The sequence below is a fragment of the Orycteropus afer genome, unplaced genomic scaffold, assembly GCF_000298275.1.
Source record: "Orycteropus afer afer isolate SDZICR_OR568_19922 unplaced genomic scaffold, OryAfe1.0 scaffold00200, whole genome shotgun sequence".
NCBI classification, from domain to species: Eukaryota; Metazoa; Chordata; class Mammalia; order Tubulidentata; family Orycteropodidae; genus Orycteropus; species Orycteropus afer.
In genome coordinates this window covers 4,304,961-4,325,253 of record NW_006921787.1, presented here as the reverse complement: position 1 = coordinate 4,325,253, position 20,293 = coordinate 4,304,961, and positions in this window count along the sequence as shown.

The window sequence follows — 20,293 nt, the reverse complement described above, 5'->3', positions numbered from 1 at the left end:
AAATACCTTTTTTCAACAACACAAATGGAGGCTGTACACGTGAACTTCACCAGATGGAACACACAGGAATCAGATTGACTACATCTGTGGTAAGAGGCGGTGGAAAAGCTCAATATCTTCAGCCAAAACCAGGCCAAGAGCTGATTGTGGAACAGACCATCAACTGAAATGTGTAAGATACCTCAATTGGTGCCATGAAACAAAATGATAAGAGACAAACTTCCTGACTCAATAGTCAGAAGAAAAGAGATGATGCACTAATATAATGCTTAATATGTTCCAGCATGTGGTTATGATTTACATAGCATTTTACCATAGACTTTTCATGATAATTTCTATTTTAAGATGGAGAAACTTAAGTTATGAAGGATTAATTAATTTGTCCTAGATCACATAAGTAATTTTTAGAAGAAATATTGAAATTTAAGTCTGAAATTGAGGCTTTTCTCATTGTATCCTGCTTCCTCTCAGGGACTATATTAAAGATTTTCTAATATGTCAAGATCTTAAGTGCAACCTAAAGAGAGATGATAGCTAAATACGGAGTTAAAAAAGAAGAGCACTCTAGATGAGAAAGGAAAGTATATTTGTATCTTTGGAGGAATATATATAAGCCCTGGTGGCATAATGCCTAAGGTACTTGACTTTATAGCTCTGGTAGCATAGTGCCTAAGGCACTCGACTGCTAACCAGAAGGCTGATGGTTCAAACCCACCAGCCACTCTCCAGAAGGAAGGTTGGGCAATCTACGTCCATACTGATACTGTCTGGGAAACCCAAGGAGTGCTCCCTGTATGTCAGGTCCGACTTGACCGCACATAACAACAACAACATGTATAATTCTAAAACAAATTTGTATTTGGTAAGGAGAATTCTTTAATTTTTTTTTTTTAATGTGAGCTCATGTATAGTAAACTTTATATGAATTTGTAACTACTGAATATGTACCATTTGATTGCAGAGAAGATGCCCCAGTTGTTTTGTCAGAAGGAAGGCTGTTAAAAATTCATTGTGTGATATAATAAGTCATGTGGCAACGAGAGTAGCCTGTCCATAACACAATTACAATCTTTCCTCTTGGTTTATCTTAAAAGTCCGTATTAGCAGCCTCCTTCTCTTATCAATCATAGTCCCTGAGTAGTACAAGTGGATAAACATTTGGTTACTAACCAAAAGGCTGGTGGTTCAAATGCATGCAGAGGCATCTCAGAAGAAAGTTTTGGCAATCTACTTCAGAAAGATCATAGCCATTGCAAACCAAATGGAGCAGAGTTCTACTCTGAAATACTTGAGTTTGCCATGAGTCAGAACTGACTCAAGGGTGACTGGTTTTTTATACTTGTCAATAATGCACTCAGCTTTCTTCTTATCTTTCCATGAACAATTGCATTAGTAAACAGTTGACAAGGTTTTCTCAACTGTCACACTCTGGAAAAATGACTCCTCAGGACCACCATTTGAACTCTCATTCATTCATTTTGACTCCATATTTAGCTATCATCTCTCTTTAGGTTGCACTTAAGATCTTGACATATTAGAAAATCTTTAATATAGTCCCTGAGAGGAAGCAGGATACAATGAGAAAAGCCTCAATTTCAGACTTAAATTTCAATATTTCTTCTAAAAATTACTTATGTGATCTAGGACAAATTTATTAATCTCAGTCATTATACCTTTCTTTTCCTAAGCTGTGTCATTTGTAAAATGGAACTAATCATACCTTGTCTGCCTAAGAACATTAAAGTGTCCTCCCTATGTGCTTCTTAAAGTATTTCATTTCTAACTTCATGCTCTATGATGTAAGACATATTTTTTTTAACCAGACAATGTTTTAAGTTAAATCACGGTGATGTGAAGGAAAATTTATACAGAAGTCTCAGAAAAACATAATACATTGAGAAACTTCCTAGGTATTTATTAGTATTGTGGGACTGGCCACTTGTAAACTCAGTCGTTTAGAAAGCATGGAAGCTGATTTGCAGTGACAGTGAAGGGGGGCAATGAGATGGTGGAGATCTGTGTAGCGTGCAGTTTTATCTCTCATTCCTCTTCCATACAAAGTCATCATTTCAGATACCAGACTAAAGAAAATGCTGAGTGAGATTGAATTTCTGAGAGTGGAAAATGATAAAATGATAGATCTTCATAGCCAAGATTGCTGTGTGGTGGAAATGAGATAGGAGTTACTCTGCTACTCTCCAAGGACAGACATGGGAGCAATGGTAAGATCAAATCTTTTGGTTACATGTATAGGTTAGAAGACACTGTCTTGTGATATGAAAATGTAAATGGCATAGCTATGCCTCAGATACTTTGAGACATTTATATAGAAGCTTTTATATAAGGCTTACAGTATGCAGTCTTGCCTTGGACAACATAATCACTCTCAGTCTGGGCTAAGAGTCTACCCTACTCATAACTACATAAATGTGTTGTTTAAGTGAATGGAGAATGACCCTTCACAGAGATTATAGAACCTTAAATCACCACCTCAGGTCAGTGGTGTTATGGCATTTCGTTTGAGAAGATTCACTGTCAGCTACTGGAAAACTCAGAACAACTCTGAACACTTATACCATTTTCTGAGCTCCCTAGTACAATCAAGGCTATGAACTAATCAGCTCTAAACTGGATGAAGTGCTGAATCCAGATTCACTTACATGCAATCCCTCAAATAAAGTGGAATCTGCCTTGGAACTGAAAAGAAATTCAGTGAAAAATAAGTCCATTGTGCGTGACAAGCAAAGATTCCATGGACCCTAGGCTGTTCTAAGGGCCTGCAAGCATTTGTACCTCCAATAAAGGAGACACTAAAGTCCCAAAGTAGGAAGTTTGTGAAGAAGGTACTTGAAAGTATACCTTGGAATTGTGTTCATATTTGCTTTGATTTGGAGAAAAGCTTTGAAGACAGTGGTGTGATAGCAATTAATAGTCCATTATAAGTAGTAGTTAGACATCTAGAATTATGTAGACCTAAGTTCAGTAATTATACATTATCTCAGGTCTGCATATGCCTGTATCTTTGTGTCGGGCCACGTCCAGTTGATAGTTGTCATGTGGAAAGAGTAGCTCAGATCTGTATCTCATGCCCCTGCTCTCACCCCAACAGCAATAAGAAAAGGCTATGTACCTTTTAAAGGACATTTTGCATCAAGCTACATTGTCATTTGGAAAATTGATCAGAGCAAATTGCCACTAGAGTCATTTTTACGGAGAAATTCAGACATTTTTTTTTTTTAAAACAGAGCTGATTGATGTATTCCCCTTCCCTCCCAATTCTGTTTGTGACTCTAACTCAGAAAAATGGAGAGAAATTCTTGTCATTGTTTGCTGGTAGGAAATTAGCATAATAGTAGAATTAAAAGGTAGGTACTAGTTAAGCTTAGGGTTAGTATAATTGATCCAGTAAAAATTTGGTCCCAAATACAACCGTAACCAACAAGGTCTTAGAAAGAGAAAATAAGTAGATATCCCAATTTTTAGTCAGAACACACTGTAAAGTTAACCCAAGAGCTCATTTGGAGCCAATCCCATTAACTTGCTTTAAAATTCAAGAGCTTTTTCCCAAGTAGGATAAGTGGACTACCTGTTACGTAACTTTGTCCAATAAGACATAAGGACATAATTTCCATGGGTTAGATTGAGGGGGAAAATATAAATGCACACTCACACACATATACACACACATGAACACATACATCTACATAGTTTTTCAGGACTCAAGACTCACTGAGTTACAAATGCTCAATTGGAGTATTTGGTTGTTAAAGGATCTTTTGGTAGACTAAACTAATTCCACTATAATAATGCTATTCTGAGTTTCTTGTTTGTTTCTTTAGCAATTAAGTGGAGACAAGAGGCCAGGGCAGGGCAAGAGTGATGATATAGTTCAGCATCATGGGAAAAGCAGCTCAGTGTGTGCACTCTCTTCCATTTGAGTAAGCTTAAAGGCAGAGATGCTGGAGGAAGGAACAAACTCCAATACTTTTTAATTTTAGCTAGCTATGCAGCTCTGGTGATGTAGTGCCTAAGGCATTTGACTGCTAACCAGAAGGCTGGACATTTAAACCCACCAACCACTCCCTGGAAGGAAGGTGGGGCAATCTGCTTCTGTAGTGTTACTGTCTCGGAAACCCAAGGAAGGTTGTATGAGTCAAATAGACTCAATGGCAGTGAGTTTGGTTTGGTTTTTGGAGTATGCAGATCTGGGTACAAGTCACTGGTCTTCACCGATGCTTTATAAACTTTAGAAAGTCATTAAATATCACTCACTCTTAGTGCCTGTAATTGTATAAATGTAACATTAATACCTACCTGATCCACCTCCCAGGTAATTTTAAGATTACAGATTACTGTCTGAGAAGACACAGTTTTAATTTAAAATATGTATGTAAATACTATTATTATGTATTTGGCCCAATTTTATTACTAAGGTGATTTGGAAATTGTTGACATTTATTTTGTCATTGTAAACACTGAAGTGTGAATTGAAACCAGTTTTCAATGAGAAAAGCAAATTAACATTTTTAATAAAGAATGAAATGTTATAAATTGTCATTATTTTAAATGAGGAAAAATTTTAGTTAGAAAGATCAAATGGGAGCTCTGGTAGCATAGTGCCTAAGGCACTTGATTTCTAACCAGAAGGCTGATGGTTCAAACCCACCAGCCACTCCTCGGAAAGAAGATGGGACAATCTATTTCCGTAGTGATACTGCCTCGGAAACCCAAAGAGGGGTCCCTATGAGTCAGGTCTGACTTGGCGGCATATAACAACAACAACAACAACAGAGATCAAATAGTACAATCCTTTTGAAATATAGATAAGGGAAAAGAAAAACAGAGAGGAGAGGTCTTTTCCCAAATTCACTCAAGAAACAATTTTAAATCCCTGCCATTTGCTTGGTATTTTATCAAGCATTTAGTATGACAGCAACTAACATACTTATATTGTTCATTCCATTTAAATTGTGCATTTGCTGGCATACCTCATTTAACCCTCACAATAGCCTTAATTGTGGATATGACAATTTCTATATGGAAGAAAAGGTACTTGGAATTCAATACTTGGTATTCAATGTCACAGTCTAGATCAATATCTGGATACTGGACTATTGTGTTTCTTAAATGCTGTAGGAACCTACAAGCTTTAAGTAATTAAAGTGATTGTGTGTGTGTGTGTTTTTGTGTGTATATCTGTGAGAGAGAGAGAGAGAGAGAGAGAGAGAGAGAGACACCTAAGAAATTGAAAGAAAAACTCTGGTGAACCTCATATAAAATATTCTCCTTCAAAATATAAGAAATCCTAATTATTTAAGAAAACTTTCCAGATGGGTATCTGAAGTAGAGATTACAAATATTATATCTAGAGAGATTTTAGAGTGCATCTACATTCTGAGGTGATTGCATCATCATGCCAGTTGTATGTAAGTTCTGTATGTATGTTTGTTCATTTTTCTGAGGAGAGCGTCCATAGCCCACAAAATGTTAAACTCTCATTGATAGAAAGAATTGTGCAGATAGAACAGAGAGAAAGCTAGCAATGAAGTTTGTCTCATCCTATTGTAAAATACTAAACTTATATAGAAAAACTGAAACAACCAGAACTTTTGCAAATAATACATGCCACTGTTAGTAAGAGAACAGCCTAAGAAAGCATCAAAGAGAATTACTGCTTTACTCCCATCCCTTATAGTTTGTTGATTTAATCCCTCTTGCCTGCCAGGACAAGAATTTCCTTTATCACAATTCTAGAGCTTGGTACAGTCTAGCTTTAAATGTCAAAGTGACTGAGTTTCCATCACTTTTATTAGGAAACGGTTCTCCTTCCTGGAATACCACGCTGTGAAAGCACAGGCTTGATGGTCTGAAATTTGCTTTTCTCAGTTTTACCAAGGACACTGAGAAACTCCACTGTTAACTGACACATGTGCCATTTTCACGTCCTCTGCCATTCTATCAGGTGTCTTTGAGCTGCTGAGGAGCGCATGCATCTGGGTGAGGGGTTGGGGGTGTGTGTGATCCCATGGTACAGAAGAATGACACCACCATAACAACATGATTTCTTGGGAAGGATATGAGGCTCAACATGGGTAAAAAACACTGTCAGCACCTATATAGTCAACATTAAAGCCTTCCAATACTCTTACAAATGCATCATATTCTTTTCCTTTTTCCCATGTAGTTCTTTTCTTTCTCCCTTCAATGCTTAATAGGCTTTAATGGCTATCTTCCAAACTTACTTCTCTTACTCAGTCTGGCCTCAGAAACCAGTCCCTTTTTTGTTGTTGTTGTTCAATTATTTTATAATTCCTTTGTATTTTTTGAATGCTTTCATACTATCTCCCCTCCCACCATAGGAGCAGAACCTTTTATTAAGGCACAGAAAGTGAACATACCAGTTGCCATCAAGTCAGTGCTGACTCCTGGTGACCCCATGCATGTCATAGTAGAACTCTGCTCCATAGAGTTTTCAATGGCTGAGATTTTGAAAGTGAGTTACCAGGCCTTTCTTCTGAGGCATCTCTGTGTGAACTTGAACTCCCAACCTTTCAGTTAGCAGCTGAATGTTTTAACCATTTGTACCACACAGGGACTCCAAAGTGAACATAGCTGTCAATAGAGTTAAGCAGCCCAATGAGTGGAGGAAACTGAGAACAAATCTTTTCAGTGACAATGGTGAATTTTACCTAAACTCTGTGTTACTGGAAAACATCAGCAATTAAAACACCTTCTAACCTTTTGTGTTCTGGAAGATGATTTGGCTTACTGCATCAAACCACCCTTTCCCATAAGACATAATAGACTCTCTTCTTGTTTATCTGTGACAGGGCCAGATACAGATTCTTCAAATTCTGGATCATAAAAGATCAGCTGAATTGTTTGTCTTCCCTGAACAATCTAGACAAAATACCCACTAACTAGACTTGAATAAACTATAGTCAGACTCCTCTCATTTTTTAAGACCTTGGAATCTGACTCATCATTGAGCACTAGAATTTGGAGTAACCACTTAGATTTGGCTGACCTCAGAGAGAAACTTCCCTGAAGTTTCTATCACATCAGTCACTCATTCTACTTACCTATACTAGGTTCTCTATAGCCTAGGTTACTCATCCCTATGAAAGAAAGACCTTTTCTACCTGACCCGGTTGGAGCATACTCCCTATTGCGATATTACCTATATTGCACGAGTCTTTTTGAATAGTTTCTCTCGTCTGAGTCTGGATTTGTTTTCATTTGACAGAAGTTACCTGGGGTTTAATTCTATCTCTGTAGCTCACTAACTGTATGATATTAGGCACCCTTTAAGAAGGATAATAAATAATTTCTCCTTGGGGTTTTGTTGCTCTTTCTTCTGATTTTCTTTTTAATTTTTAGAAATGTTAGTCTGTATCTACTTTGCTTTACAGGACACCACCAAAATCACTTTCATATTGGCTCATTTTTAGATTTCTCTTGCTCTGTTAATAGGTTCATGGGCTATGTTTTCTCTACTAGAGCAGTTTATTTTTGCTTTTTTACCTTTTCACATTTTTTCAGATGTTACTTCAAAAAATTGCTTATGGACAGGTAATTTATGAAAGTTTTAACTTATATTACAAATAATACAATACAACTTCTAGACAATCCTCTAAACAAAATACTTCTAAAACCAATATCCATATATTATACAAATGGTGATACCATTTTAAAGCTAATTTCAAAACCGTGAAGCTGTATTTAGACCAAAAAAGTTAAACTTTTTATTATTATAATTATAATTCTCTATGGCTTGCCCTCTTAACTGAAATATGCATTAAAGTAATAGTAGATTTACAAGAAGCTTTAAGAAATAATATAGAAAGATTTTTTTTGTATACATTGCCCAGTTGACTTCAATGGTAATTTTACAAAGTAGAGTATAATGTGACAATCAGGATATGGAAATTAATTCAATTACTGATGTTATTTAGATTTCCCTAGTTATACTTGTACTTATTTGTATGCATGTGTGAATTACATGTACTCACCATGATACTCTAGATACTGAATGATTCCAACATCACAAAGATCTCTCATGTTGCCCTTACTCATACTCATACCATCATACCATGCTCATGTCAATTACTATCTCCACTCCTAATCCATGACGAACACAAAGGTATCATACATATCTAAAAATGTGTAATTTCAAAAGTGTTGTAAAAATGGTATCACATAATGTTAAACTTGTGGGATTTCCTTTTTTTTTTTTTTGGTTTAGTTTTTACTTTTTCACTCAACATTGCTCTGGAGATTCATCAAAATACCTGCACATATCAGTAGTGTATTTCACTTAATTGCTAAGTGGTATTCCATGTTATGGACCAGGAGGCTGTCGTTTGAACAGAACAAGGGGATAATGCATGGTTTAGTGTCAGGAGGGTAGTGAGTCAAGGTTGAATCCTTTCACTATACTTATTTAATCAGTATGCTGAACAAATAATCCAAGAAGCTGGATTATGTGAAGAAGAACGTGGCATCAGGATTGGAGGAAGACTCATTAACAACCTGCTTTTGAGTTGTGCTGTTGGTGAAGAATACTGAAAGTACCATGGATGGACTGCCAAAAGAAGGAAGAAATCTGTTCTGGAAGAAGTGCAGCTGGAATGCTCCTTGGAAGAGAGAATGGCCGGACTTCATCTCACTTACTTTTGTCATGTTGTCAGAAGGGACCAATCCCTGGAGAAGGATATCATGGTTGGTGAAGTGGAGGATCAGCAAAAATGGGGAAGGCCATCAATGGGATGGATTAACACAGTGGCTGCAACAGGGAACTCAGGTGTAGCAAGGATTGTAGAGTTGGCGCAGGATGGGCAGTGTTTCGTTCGGTTGTACATGCTTATCCATTCACCTAGCAAAGGCAATCTAAGCCGATCTCAGTTTTGGGTTTTGACACATAAACATGCTATGGACATTTGTGTGCAGTTTTTTGCATAAACATGCATATCTATTTATTTCTCTGGACTAGTTTCATCAGAGTTTAATTATTGGGTCATATGGTTGATGCATGGTTAGTTTTTCTTTTTTTTTTCTTTAAGACACTGCCAATCTGTCCTCCAGATGGTGGGCTGTGCCCACTTACATTCCCAATAGTAATGTATGAGTGATGTAATTTTTCTGCACACTCACTGATGTTCTGTGCTATTATTTTAAAATTTTGACCATTCTTACAGATGTGCAGTAATATTTAATTGTGGTTTTAATTTGCTGTAGCCTCATGGAAAATTATGCTAAATAACTTCTAATGTGCTTATTTTCCCTCAGTAAAATGTGTATTTGTATCTTTTGCCTCTTTTCTAGTTTTTTTTAAATTAAATTTTGATACTTCATTATATAATTTATAAACTAGTTCTTTAAAAGATGTGCAATTAGCAATTGTTTTATTCCAATCTGTAGTTTGTCTTTTCATCCTCTTAGTAGTGCCTAAGGCACCTGACTGCTAATCAGAAGGCTGGTGATAGAAACCCACCAGCCACTCCTTGGATGGAAGATTGGGCAATCTACTTCTGTAGTGATACCATCTAAGGAGGGGTCGCTATGTTCCTACTTGATGGCAGTGAGTTTGGCTTTTTTTTTTTTTTTTGTAACAATGTCTTCCAGAGAATCAAAGTTTTTTTTAAAATTTCAAAAAAGTATAATTTATGAATTTTTCTGTAAATAAATGTGCTGTTTTGGTGTCAAGTCTAAGAACTCTTTGCATGGACCTAGATCCAAAATACTGTCTCCTTCATTTTTTTCTAAAGGTTAAAAATTATTTGGGCACATTAACATGTGTCAATTTCTGTGTTTTCTATTCCATTCTGTTGAACTATGTGTCTGTGTCTCCACCAATACCACATTGTCTTTATTACTTTAGCTGTAAAATAGAAAGGAGCTCTGGTAGCATGGAGCCTAAGGCATCTGACTGCTCACCAGAAGGTTAGTGGCTCAAACCCACCAGCCATTCCACGGAAGCAAGACTGGACAGTCTACTTCTGTAATGACAAAATATCCTTTTCAACAAATGATATTGTAATAATTGGTTATACATGGGCAAAAAAAAAAAAAAAATGGAACTTGCTTAAAGCCTCACACCTTATACAAATTAACAACAACAATAAAAAAAATGCAGCATAAACTTAAAAGTAAGAAAAAAAAAGAAGCTAAAGATGAGGAAATTGAAGATTTTTACCAACTCTTACAGTCTGAAATTGACCAAACATGCAATCAAAATGTGTTGATTATTATTAGTGATCTGAATGCAAAAGTTGGAAACAAAAAAGGATCACCAGTAGTTGGAAAATATGGCCTTGCTGATAAAATTGACACTGGAGATCACATGACAGAATTTTGCAAGATGAAAGACTTATTCATTGCAAACACCCATTTGCAGCAACATAGATGGGGGTGATACACGTGGACTTTACCAGATAGAATACAGATGAATCAGATCAACTACATCTGTTGAAAAAGGTGATGGAGAAGCTCAATATCTTCAGCCAAAACAAGGCCAGGAGTTGACTGTGGAGACCAGCTGCTCACATATAAGTTGAAGTTGAAGATAACTAAAACAAGTCCACAGGAGCCAAAATATGACCTTGATAACATACACCTGAATTTAGAGACCATCTAAAGAATAATGAATTGAACAATAATGAATTGAACACCAGTGACCCAAAACCAGATGAGTTGTGGGATAACATCAAGAATATCATATGTGAAGAGAGCACAAGGTCATTTAAAAGACAGGAAAGGAAGAAAAGACCAAAATAAATGTCAAAAAAGACTCTGAAAATTGCTCTTGAATGTAGAGTAGCTAAAGCAAACAGAAGAAATGACAAGATAAAAGAGCTAAATAGAAGATTTCAAAGAGCAGCTTGAGAAGACAAAGACAATTATTATAATGAAATGTACAAAGTCCTGAAGTGAGAAAACCAAAAAGGAAGAGTGCCCTTGGAATTTTTCAAGCTGAAAGAATTAAAGTAAAAATTAAAGCCTCGAGTTGTGATATTAAAATATTCTATAGGCAAAATATTGAATGATGCAGGAAACATCAAAAGAAGATGGAAGGAATGCAGAATCACTGTACCAAAAAGTTTTAACTTTTTGATACATCTATTTCAGTAGAAGGCATATGATCAAGAGCAAATGGTATTGAAGGAAGAAATTGAAGCTACATTGAAGCCATTGGTGAAAAACAAGCCTCCAGGAATTGACAGAATACCCATTGAGATGTTTCAACACACAGATACTGCACTGGAGGCATTTATTTGTCTATGCCAAGATATTTGGAAGACAGCTACCAAGCCAACTGACTGGAAGAGATCCGTGTTTGTATCCATTCCAAAGAAAGGTTATCCAACAGAACTTGGAAAATATCAAACGATATCATCAACATCACACACAAGTAAAGTCTTGCTAAGTATCCTTCAAAAATAGTTGCAACAGTGTATGGACAGGGAACTTCTAGAAATGCAAGCTGGATTCAGACAAGGATGTGGGATGAGAGATATCATTGCTGATGTCAAATGAATCTTGGATGAAAGCAAAGAATTCCAAAAAAGATGGTTACTTGTGTTTCATTAACTGTGCAAATAGCATTAGAATGTGTGGGTCATGACAAATTATGGACAGCATTGAGAAGAATGAGAAGTCCAGAATATTTAATTGTCCTCACGAGGAACCTGTACGTAGACCAGGAGGCTGTTATTTGAACAGAACAAGGGAATACTGCATGGTTTAAAATCAGGAAATTTGTGCATCAGGATTGTATCTTTTCATCATACTTATTCAGTCTGTATGCTGAGTGAATAATCTGAGAGGCTGAACTATATGAGAAAGAATGCCACATCAGGATTGAAGGAAGAATCATTTCAAAACTGTGATACGCAGACATCACAACCTTACTTGCTAAAAGGGAAGTTGACTTGAAACACTTAATGATGAAAATTGAAGACTGTACTCTGAAGTATGGATTACACCTTAACATAAAGAAAATGAAAACCCTCACAACTGTACTAATAAACAGCATCATGATAAATGGAGAAAGGATTGAAGTTGTAAAATATTTCATATTTCTTGTTTCCACAATCAACACCAATGAAAACAGCAGTCAAGAAATTAGATGTCATATTGTGCTGGGCAAATCTGCTGCAAAAGACCTCTTTAAAGTGCTGGAGAGCAAAGGTATCTCTTTGAAGACTAAAGTGTGCCTAACTCAAACCATGGTATTTTTAATCACCTAATATGCATGTGAGAGCTGGGCAATGAATAGGGAAGACAAAAGAGGACTTTATGCTTTTGAGTTTTGGTGTTGGCAAAGAATACTGAAAATACCATGGAGAACAAGAACTAACAAGTCCTTCCTGGAGGAAGTGTAGCCAGAATACTGCTTGGAAGTAAGAATGGCCAGACTTCATCTCACCTACTTTGGTCATGTTGTCAGTAGGGACCATTCCCTGGAGAAGGCTCTCATGCATGGTAAAGTGGAACATCAGTGAAAAAGAGGAAGGCCCTTGAGGAGATGGATTGATACAGTGGCTGCAATGATGGGCTCAGGTATAGCAAGGATTGTGAGGCTGGGGCTGGGCTGGGCAGTTTTGTTCTGTTGTATATAGGGTCACTATGAGTTATAGCCAACTTGATGACATCTAACAACAACTTAATAACTGGAAAGAATATGTTTTCACATATAAGAAATTATAATTCAGTATATGTGCTTCGATAGAATTAATAAGATTTATGGGAAATATGAAGAGGCATAATGAGATGTTGGTGTTAATAGCCTTTCACAGCCACTCTATCCCTTCTCTTTCAAATTTTGCTTTCACCGAACAAATATCTCCTTTTTCTACTCACACAGTACTTTCAGTGACACATTCCGAACAATGAATACAGTCATCGATGAGCTGTCTGAACTTCATACCAACATAACAAAAGAAAGAGTTGAAAATTGGAGCGAAAAGTAACAAGGGAAAAAATTAATACAGAATTTAGAAAGGGGTTCAAAAACAAAGAAAGACAAAAAAGGAGTTTATGCTTTTGAGTTTTGATGTTGGCAAAGAATACTGAAGAATATTAGTATTCTTCAGCTTGGTGGCATAGTGCCTAAGGCATTTGACTGCTAACCGGAAAGCTGGCAGTTCAAACCCACTAGTCACTCCTTGGAAGGAAGGTTGAGCAATCTACTTCTGTAGTGATACTGCCTTTGAAACTGAAAGAGGGGTTGCTATGAGTCAGATCCAACTCTATGGCAGTGAGTTTATTTATTATCTCAGAATTTGAACTCTTTTTCATAGAGTGATGGAATTTACCATACGCCTTGAGCAAACATCTTCTAGTCCTGTCAATCTCTGGTCACATTTGAAGAAGAAATTCCCAATATTAATTATCTACTCTGTGAATTTAAGTCTTGCTTTTCCTCAAGTTTTTAATACCTTAAGGGTTATTCTCAAGTATTAATAATATAATGTCATGTTAAATTTACACTTTCTTAGATTATTGTTTTAAATGACCCTAAGTCTCTTTTTCTTTATAATGTTACTACTTATATGAAATCATTTTTCATTTTCAGCTATCCTTGTATACAGATTTTGTTGTACAGCAAGAAAACTATCTGCAGAGATTTAGTTTCTGCATTTTTGTAGGAATGATTCAATATCTGATACCAATAATTCCACAGAAAATTACTTATTTATATTGTGTGCTTCATCACTTGGTGATGTTTTATTTATTGGTTGCTTACCATGTACAACCATTGGAATAATTATTTTTTGAAATGTGTAAAAGAGTGGAAGACCTTCCATGATTATATTAGAATACAAAACCATGCATTTTAGGGAGGGAAAGGCATGGAGAAGATGCATAGCATATGCTTTTACTCTGTTTTGATCTCTGACATGGGTCAAAATCTGAAAGTGGAATGAAGTAGAAGTAACTTTAAGAGGGATTGTAATACCAGTGTCAAATAAAGAGAATAAACAAGATGTTTTCAGTTAAGAGACTTTATTATTATTATTTTTTAATCCTAGAACAGAATTTGTTTTGGAACAAATAATGAAGTTTATAGATGAGAGGTTTTAACTTTGAAACTTAATGTAATTTATAATAAAGATCTTGTGAATTTAAGAATCTATTTACAAAAGAAAGGGAGAAAATTACATGAATGGTGAAAGGGAAAATAAACAGAAGCAAAGATCAGGACATCTATGCTTGTTTGGGAGGGAAATCAGAGGTAAGATAAGTTAGAAGGACACGGAAGACTGTCAGCAGTATCACCACAAGACAGGCTTGTTTGAAATGCAAGGAAATGGGAAAGTGGTGAGAGTTACCCTGTCTTCAGTGACTAGTGTTAAATAAAATGAAGGTAGACACCATTGTCCTCCCCTTAATTCTCTCATACTTGATGCCTAGTGCAAGCATTCTGTACACTGAGTAGAGCTAATGCCCACAATTACATTATCTCTGGGGCTCTTCTTGTTTCTGATTTTCTTTACAAATACAGCCCTCCCAATGTTCTTCACCAATTCTTTCATATATTTGCTTATGCTGGTAAAACAAAAACAAACAAACAAACAAAAGCTCACTGCCGTCGAGTAGATTCCGACTCACAGCAACCCTTCCTTGGATTTCTGAGGCGGTATCACTATGGAAGTAGATTGTCCCATCTTCCATCCGAGGAGTGGCTGGTGGGTTTGAACTGCCAGCCTTCTGGCTAGTAGTCAAATGCCATAGGGACTACGACACCACCAGAGCTCTGAAAGGAGTTTTGCCCATTTTTGGAAAATCTTCCACAATACTTCAATATTCTTAATTTTGTCTTGTTTTAGTTGTATAAAGTCAAAACTCTTTAACTTAAAATTCAAGTTTATACAATCATGTATCCATTTTATGTCTCATTCTTCACTTCCATAAATTCTCTACTTGAATCAAAACCTGATCTTCATCTCTTAACACAGAGAAATGCTCAAAGGGTTTGAAGCCTTTTCTTAGTGAGAGCTGATACCGACTTGAGTTGATAAAATAGATCTCTTATGTTTCAAAGCAAATCAAGCTAAAAAAAGAGGAACAGTTCACACAGGTATGTAGAGTCTAAGGATTAACACAAAACTGAAAAGAGGGAGAGAAAGAAGGGGTGGGATAGAATGTTTAAATTTGGAGAATCTTTCAGTGAATCACCAGAGAAAGAAGTATGGATTGTGGGTGTTTGTGTGTGCGTGTGTGTGTATCATGTGTTAACATCTGGGAATGTGCTCTATACAAGGGACAGATAAAATTTATAGAGAAATGATGGTATCTCATTTAAGGGTATTTTGTTTTGTTTTGTTTTCTCTTTTTATTACTTTTAAAAAGAAGATTCAAAATACATTCTTCCTTGCTATAAATACATATTTCTTTTATTCAAATTAGCTTAGATATTCTAATAGTTAATAATTATGTGTCAACTTGACTACGCTATGATTATTAGTGTTTTAACAAACACTGAACTGTGTGCTGCTTTTTCATATTATTAAATAATATAACTAATAATACAACTTCCATGATGTTACCTGACGTGATCAGCCAATTTCAGTTGAAAGGGCAGTTTCTTGGGGGTGTGGCTTGCCTCCAGAATATGAAAATATCTTTATATTGCTATCAACCCTGCATTCTTCTTTTAATCTGACATCTAGTGCCTGGGACGTATGCCTACAGAAGACTTTACCCTGTTACCTGACCTGCAGACTTTTATTAGCCAACATTCACAATTCCATGTGCCAGCAGAAGTTTATAGCCTGCCCCTGACCTATTGACCTATAGATTTGGGGTTAGGGCCATTTCCTTGAAATCAATTTCTCTCTGTCTTTCTCTATCAATCTATATAGATATAGATGTAGATGTAGATATAGATATAGGTAGATATAGATATCACTAGAAAATTCAGTCACCACTCATCTGTCATTTTGTCATAATTGTGACTTATGTATTGTTGTGATGCTGTGAGCTATGCCATCACTATTTTAAATAACAGCAGGGTCCATGGTGGACAAGTTTTGGCAAAGCTTCCAAACTTAGACACACTAGAAGGAAGGATCTGGTGTTCTACCTCTGAAAAAAAAAAGGTCAGATAAAAACCTTAAGGATAGCCAAGGATCAATGTCTGATATAATGCCAGAAGATGAGATCCTCAGGTTGGAAGAGATGCCTTCTCATATTAGAATCCATCTTAATAATGTGGATGCAATAAAACTTTTGGGATCTTCCTTTGCTGATGTAGCAAAACTCAAAATAAGAATAAACAGCTGCAATAATTCATTAACAATCAGAAACTAAAACGTATGAAGTATGAATCCAGAAATCTTATAAGCTGTAAAAAGCAAAATGGAATACTTGAATACAGATAGCCTAAGCATCAGTGAACTGAAATGGAACGGTGTTGACTATTTTGAATCAATCACATTGTTTACCATGCCAGTAATGACAAATTGCAGAGAAATAGCATCATATTCATCATCAGAAAGAACAATTCAACATCTATCCTGAAATACAAAACTTTCAAAGATAAGATACTATCCACATGCATACAAGGAACACCAGTTAAAACTATTATTCAAATTTACTCACCAACCACTAATGACAAAGATGAAGAAATTGATGATTTTTTACCAACTTCTGTAGACTGATATTTATCAAATGTACAATTAAGATTCCTTTATAGTTACTGACTTTTGGAATGCAAAAGTTAGAAACAAAGGAAATACGGATAGTTGGAAAATATGGTCTTGATGATAGAAACAACAATGGTGATTATATAATAGAATTTTGCAAGGCCATCAACTGATTTTTTGAAAATACATTTCTTTCCAAAAATGTAAAGAGTAATTAAACACATAGAATTTGTTGACTGGAATACATAGGAATGAAATCAACTATATCTGTGAAAGAGAAGATAGAGAAGCTCAATACCATCTGTCATAACAAGGCCAAGGCCAACTGTAGGATAGAGCATCAATTGCAAGCACACAAGTTCAAGTTAAGGCTGAGGAAAATTAACACAAACACATGACTCAAAATATGACTGAGTTCTTCCCAACTGAATATGGTTTTTCCCAACCATATCAAGAATAGATTTGACAAATCAATTACTAATGAGCAAAGAGCAAATGAGTTGTGAGATGATATCAAGAACATCATAAATGAAGAAAACAAATGGCCATTAAAAAGACAGGAAAGAAAGACTAAATGGATGTCAAAAGAGATTGGGAAACTTGTTCTTGAATATAAAATATCTAAAGTGAATGGAATAAATGATGGAGTAGAAGAGCTGAACAGAAGATTTCAAAGGATGGATCAAGAAGATGAAGTAAAGTATTATAATAAAATGTGCAAAAACCTGGAGTTAGAAAATCAAAAGAGAAGAACACACTGGGCATTTCTCAAGCTGAAAAAAATGAAGAAAAAATTTAAGTCTCAAGTTATAATATTGAAGGATTCTATGGCAAAATACTGAATAATGCAGGAAGCATCAAATAAAAATGCAAGGAAGACAGAGTCATTGCATGAAAAAAGAGGTGGCCAGTGTTCAACAATTTCAGCATCTGATCAAGGACAGATGGTACTGAAATAAAAATCCAAGCTCTCTGAAAATGATGGCAAAAAACAAGCCTACAGGAATTGATCAAATACCAATTCAGATGTTCCAGTAAACAAACATACACAATGCTGGAAACACTCATTCTTCTATGGCAAGAAATTTGCAAAAGAGCTACCTGACCAACCAACTGGAAGATATTCACAAATGTATCTATTCTAAAGAAGAGTGATACAGTATAATATGGAAAATTTCAAACAGTATCATTGATATTACATGCAAGTAAAATTATGCTGAAGATGATTTAAAAAATGCTTATAGCATTACATCAACAGAGAAATGCAAGGAATTCAAGCCTAATTCAGAAGAGGACATGGAATGACAGATATTATTCCTGATGTCAGCTGGATCTTAGCTGAAAACAGAGAATACCAGAAAGATGCTTAACTGTGTTTTATTGATTATGCAAAGGCATTTAACTATGTGGCCATAACAAATTATGGAGAGCTTTGGGAAGAATAGGACTTTCAGAACACTTAAATGTTCTCATGCAGAACTTGTAAATAGACCAAGGAGTAGTTGTTCAAACATAACAAGCAGCTACTGCATGGTTTAAAATCAGGAAAAGTGTATGTCAGGGTTGTATCCTCTCAGCATATGTATTCAATCTGTAGGCAGAGCAAATAATCCAAGAAACTGGATTATATGAAGAATCAGGATTGGAAGATGACTCATTAACACTCTGCTATACACAGATGATACAACCTTGCTTGCTTAAAGCAAAGAGGATTTGAAGCACTTACCGAAGAAGATCAAAGACTATGGCCTTCAGTATGGATTATGCTTTAACATAAAGAAAACAGAAGTACTCACACTGGATCAATTACCAATAAGCAAAGTCATAAGTCGTGGATCTTGACTGAAAGCAGAGAATACCAGAAAGATGTTTTATTCGCTATGTAAACACATTTGAGGATGGCACAGGACCAGGCACTATTTCTTGTGTTGTATGTTGGGTCATTTTGAAAGAGAACTGACTCAACAGCACCCAGCAACAACTGCATTAACAATATATGAAATGCTTAGGGGGAAAGAAATACAGAGGTAGCTTTCTTGGGTCCAGGAAATTGGTGATTTTCAGCCATCTTAACATTTCAAGTATGTTAAGATATTTGAGGAAGTTGTCAAAGCACATTAAAAAAACTGAAAGACATTTCCCCTCTGGTAAAAGGTAACTACTGAAGAAGGTTTACACTTGAGTTATCTTTTTATATTTGATGAAATGGGTTTCTATCAGAAGTGAATGTCTTCATAATCCTATAACTCCGAGGATTGAAAAGGAGTTTACAGATATAAAGATGAACTAATGGTATTCTAAATGAAAATGCTGATGAAAAGTTATGTCTGCTGATAATTATATCAACATTGTAATTGATTTTATTAGAGCCCTTTTTTTGATGGTACCATAGGATTATGAAAACTTTCACTCTATCTTTATTTTTCCCATGAGCCCTGTGGTTTTTAGTCTATGATTTTGCAGAATATGACATTTTTGAGAATGTAAATATGATGTTATACTATAGATCCCTTATGTTATTTCATATTCTTGTAGACTAATATAATTCTAACTAATATCTCAATTTTCATTGATTAGTTTCATTGATAAATAATTCAAAAAGTCCAATCATATTTTGAATTAAATTGCTAACTCTTTGGGATTTTGAGAGTTAATCCTGTAGGCTTTCCTTCTCTCAAACAAGACCAAGCCTGAGATCAGTGAATTTGATCTCACACAACTGCTGAGCAGAGCAGGAAAGAAGGATCCAGAAGCCTATCAGAATGAATGCTAGAGGTTTCAGAGTGTGCTAGTCTATTGCATAATCAGGTCCTACCCATGCAAATATCTTCAAACGGAGCAGACAAAAAGATGCCCTTCTTTAGCTTTCCATCAGATGTTATTTAAAAAGTCTTTTATTTATCAGTACTTTTTAATATATGGGTTCTTTTATCAATATTCTTTTCTAGTTCATTGTATTTTTATATTTGATGAAATGGGTTTCTATCAGAAGTTAATGTCTTCATAATCCTATAACTCTGAAGATTGAAAAGGAGTTTACAGATATAAAGATGAACTAATGGTATTCTAGTTCAACTAAATTATCTATCATATTTAATTTAGGCTTTTAAATGCCTAGCAATCCCAACATGCCATTTCAGTTCAGGCAATAGAAATTCACTCCTCTGTGAAATTTTGGCAAATATGACAGGGCTGTGTAAAAAAAAATGAAGATGATAAGACCAAAGAACTGATAGAAATGTAGCCAGTAACAGCGGAGAATTGCCAAAACTGTATCTCTTTACTCTGGTGCTAATATCTACCTTCCTTAAAAATATTTTAACCACTAAGCATTTGATTAATAAAAGTGCTACTTCCAATTCAGAGGGTAGAAATGCATAATAATTCAAAATATAAATGCCATGTTATAATCTTACATTACTAAATTTTCAACCTAAGATTTTTTTTTTTTTTTTAAATGAGCCTTTTAATGTGCATAATTCAGGAGTTCGTCTTTGCCCGACTATAAATCAAAGTGCTGTGCTATTTCCAGATGAATTTGCTGCCATGGAAACATACGTGAGGTCATCAAAGAGTTCTATTGCTATGTAATATACAGAATGTGGTTTTACATCCTTTGTATAATAGGCAATAATGTCAAGCTT